General features: G+C 43.0%; 1 pseudogene; it reads right to left on the reverse strand.

Moving 5' to 3' along the window:
* Positions 1 to 739: 739 nt before the first annotated feature.
* On the reverse strand, positions 740 to 2021 carry LOC144785160 (mitochondrial fission regulator 2-like; annotated as a pseudogene).
* Between the last annotated feature and the right edge of the window lie 2744 nt (positions 2022 to 4765).

The following is a 4765-nucleotide window of genomic DNA, read 5'->3' on the forward strand; positions in this document are numbered from 1 at the left end:
TTTCAGTGAGCCAGGGAACCCCTGGTCGGCCACCTTCGAAGCGGCTAAGGACCAGCTTAATCTCGCTACGGATTCATGGAACCCTGAACACGTCAAATATTCTGCCATCAAAAACGCAATTAAAAAACAAGTGCTTGCGGGGTCTCGGGAACTGGATCTGGAGGCGCTTGGAAGAAAAGGCTTGCATGAGACTTTGTGTCTCCCGCAAATTCTGCACACCGCTAAACCTCATCTCACGCAGGCCGTGGGCCGCACCGCCCTTCATAAGATCTTGGCGCACAGACTCCACCCATTGCCCCTAAATGAACTATATCCAGGTGGTCAGGCAAGCTCAGGAGTCCGGGAATGCAGGCTTTGCATGTATAAGCGCGAGTTTTTGTCCCACCTCCTCTTCTGCTGCCCGGCCCTGCGTCTGGCCCGTAGTCTTTATCTTAGGCCATTCTGGGTCACGCACTGCAAAGGGGGGTCTTTATTATCTTTATACTTTGTCCACGGTAAAGCATATGGCGGCTTTCGGAAAATTCATCTTTCAAGCACAGACAATGCTGATGACTTCTACTAGTCGGGTCATAGAGTCTCCTGTGGGCCCATGAACCCTTTCATTCGGAACCTCAGGGACCTATGGAGCAACTAGATAAACTGTATTTTGATTTTAACTTTTGTAATGCTGTGATTTTGTATTTTGGTTTTATGTAATGGTTTTCAGTAACCAAACAATAAATATCACTCGTCTCCTCATTTAAACATGTGCGTGAACCTTCACGCGCACTGCATTAGCCATTTGATTCGCTCCGATGAGGGGCGGCCGCTTTCCAATCGGCTTTAATAAATGACGCTCGAACACTGGTGTTTCTGGGCTTGAGAATGGAAAACTCTCATATGATTGCTTTTCTTTTCCAAATGAGTCGTCATTTTTGTGGTGTGCAAATTTTTGCTTCAGGGCACTAGCAATTAGTTCAGCTGGGTCTGAAAGTGAATTCTGTTTTTCCCCCTTCTTCATAACAGGAGTACCACCTGGCGACCTTTCCACAGCACGCAGACAAATCTTATTCAAATCCTTGAGAACATCCATCATGCTAGGCATATTTCCATCACTATGGTTCCCAAGGTCATTGGTGGTGGGAGGGTTGTTATGAGCAGCACAGCCTTGTTTTATAAGGCTAATGACTGAATTGCTGGCATCTGTACTTGTTGGTGGCGGAGGAGGTGTCAGCAGGGTTGGTGGTGGAGGGGGTACTTGCCGAATTGTAGGCTGATGCACTGAAGCAGAGAGTGGCGTCAAAGTCAGTCCTTGGAATAGCTGAACATATGCAGGGTTGTCAATCAAACTCACTGCTACAAAACTGTCTCTTTTTTCTTGAACTGCAACTATGGCAGCAATTTGAGCCCGGATCCGGGCTAGCTACTCCTCAAGTGCTGCAATTTTCTGAACGGTCTCATAATTTTGTGGAGGGTGTTTTCCAGCTTGCACTGTCTCTTCTGGAGAGGGTGAAATGGCGGAACTCTCAGCAGACTTGGAACACTGGATTTGTTTGCTAGTGATACTTGTAGATATGTAATTCCTGATCTTTGTACACAGGGGCGTAACACAGGCCCCCCGCAGCCCCTGCGGTGCTGGGGGCCTCTAGCTCAAAGGGGCCCCCTCGGCACTGCACTCTGGCCGAAGAGCTCCTGATTGAGCCCGGAGGGGGGGCCCCTCTAAGTACCGTGCAGGGAAGCCACCTCACTTTTCGTTACGCCAGTTTTTCTACAAGATTCTCTGCCATTATTCATTAGCCAGGCAACATCAGGCAGAGATGGAACCATGGAGTTTTTGAGAGTTTCACAGTCAACAGCATTTTGCCCGGCTACACTCTGAAAAAGGGTCGCAGGCACGGATGAAAAGGAAGAAGTGTTCTAATCATTCGGACCACACTGCAAGTACGTCCATATGCTTTAAACTCCTACTCTGATATGAACCGGTCAGTCGGTATACCAAAGTAGTCGAAGAGCTGCCGTATCAGGCTGATCAATAGAGACATTTACTGCACAAAGTTGAACTACGATATACAGATCAACAATCTTTTGACTTTGGTTTCCAAAGGATGTGGGACCCCTTCACATAACTGCGAGTGGACTTGCTGGCACATTTTCGCTCCTGATCTCCCTGCCATTGCCCTAGAACTAGATGCGTAACTAGATACAGGCAAATCTTCTGATTGTTGACACACCTGGTCTTCAACTCTAGTCTTGGACACTTTTAATACACTTCCTTTTCAAATATAAGGTTTGAAAAAAATATTATTGTCTACGGGTGCTTGTGGAAGACAATTTCCATGGACTGGAATCTAGAGAATGTTAAGGTGATTCTGGTATTTTACTGACCTCTACTGGTTGTTTTTATCAAGACAGTTAAATAGAAGCAGTTAACAGAAAAAAAGTCCCTAAGCAGAAGCAGACAAGTCCTAGGGATGATCTCCAGAGCCCACAAAGAACATACACATATATATGATATATATATATATATATTTTTTTATTTATTTACAATTTTTATATGGAGCGAGCATGACAAGATGCTGGAGGCAGCAAGGGCATGGGTGGCTTTAGTAGAACTATTGAAACAACCCAATAATGAGGACTATGTATACCCTGACGTAGTAGACCATCCTCCGGGGGATTGACAGCTCGACAGATCTAATAGCCTGGATTGCTGACTGAGTTACTGACCGCCTGCTATGATGTGCATTCCATGCAACTTTATCAACGGGATGAGTTTATTGGTCTAGAATACAGTATCTGCTGGTAATCTGTCCAACTCCTGTACAGATAAGACTTGATGACTCAGCGACATGCCTGAGGGGTGGGGGAGGATAGTTTAAAGGGAAGAGGGTTGGAAGGGGGTAACTTGGAGGGAGCTTAACTGTTGAGTAGTAACTGAAGAATAGTATGCCGATGAACTACATTCCTGTAAATGTGATATCCGCTTGTATTCACAGGCTGTATTGTGAGATGTATAACACTGTTTCTTAAAAAGCAATAATAACCTGTTTTAAAAAAAATGGAGCAAGCATGACCCTGAAGGGTATCAGAGCGCTTTACATTACACAATTTGGATACATTAGAAGGTTGAGGAGGTAATATACATACATTTGATATGAGAGGTAGACAGTGGTAGATAAGATAACCACACTTTTAGAAAAAATAAACAATTTGTATGTCCAAAACCGTGTACCTGATTAACATTACAAAAGTCTTGAAAATAATTTAAACACATATTAGTTGTGATCATTGAACTAAACCTCATTCCTATACCAATTAATAAGCTTAAGCAAGCTGAACATAGTTATATTGCTCACCTTTTAAAGTTCTAGTGCACCACAATATATTGTAAGACTGTTCAAAAATATTTCGTTGGTTCACTTTCAGAAGGCGACCCAAAATCTGTAGTGATGTATAATCTATAGAAGTGTCAACGGGGAGAAAAGACACCTCTATTACTTCAACAAACCCATTAGAATGCGTATCTAACTACAGAATAATCCATGTAACACTTGGCTCAAGGTGAGGCAGAGTGAAAATGTTAAGTAAGACCCCTGTCACAATTTGCCTGCTGTTCAAGAAATCATACTTGGTTGTGTGCGGTCCCAACATCCGATCAACAATCTTGTCAAACATCTCCAAAAAATCCCAGAAGAAGTATACTAACCATCTAGTTCCACTAGATGTACATTCAAGCCCACAATATGACCCACAATTGTCCTATTTAACTTACTTAATAATTTGTCATATATTCCTCCTAGATCAATCTTCACGACTCTACAAGTTCTGTATCCATGCTCGTCAATATCCGATGGTATGTGATCCTGAAACCATCAAGAATTAATAAAAACCTTACTATCGATTTGCAAAAACTAGAGGGAAACACCATTCCTTCCCCCTCCAAGATGCAAGTTTACCTTAATAAAAATACAGCTCAACTTCTCACCTTGTAACTCGTCAAGAAAAACCATCATCCTGTTCTCTAAAGAATTTCGTTGTCAAAACTTCCAACTTCTGAAATATTGCAGAAATTATCTAAACATAGAGAAAGAGAAAAAAAAATCCCTCTATTATCTCTTAGTGCTAAATATTAAATCATCTGCCCTGGTAATCGGCCCTTTCGTTTCAGTCTCACCTATAAATCATTCCATAGCCGTCTTCGCAGACATCCTTTCGTCAGCCTTGTTCCGTTGACAATATTAGTGAAAGAGTGCTGTACTTAAATAGTCTTGAAGAACCCACCAAAAGAAACCTAATTAGTGGGTAAACTACACGACGATGACCGTCACCTGTGCTAATGTTGTGGTGTTTCCACCTCAGTCCGCTCTTTCGATGCACCGTTCATTGGTTATGAACGGACTACGTAACAGAATAGAAACATGAATCTGCCTATCTCATTGGTTGTACACTCACCAAACGTCTGTCCTCGTGCCGGTTGTCAGCACTGGTGAAAGTACTACCCTTCTATCTAAAAACCAAGGACTTTATTAGATGTGTGAATCCATTTTACCTAATCCATTATTTGACTAGTATATATGATAACTTGCGGTTCTAAATACGAAACGAAGCACCCGAGCGCCTAGCCGGCGGTTTCGCAACAACTTTGTCCATCAGTATTACCAATCAAACTGGTCCCTCATTGGAGGATAACCGGAATACACCCATGCTATTGGTCGGTTAAACCACCTATCGTCCGACTGCTCCCTCGTCCCTAAATGTCTCCTATTCCGCGCTTATATATCTTATA

Source organism: Lissotriton helveticus, chromosome 10 (assembly GCF_964261635.1).
Source record: "Lissotriton helveticus chromosome 10, aLisHel1.1, whole genome shotgun sequence".
Classification (NCBI taxonomy): domain Eukaryota; kingdom Metazoa; phylum Chordata; class Amphibia; order Caudata; family Salamandridae; genus Lissotriton; species Lissotriton helveticus.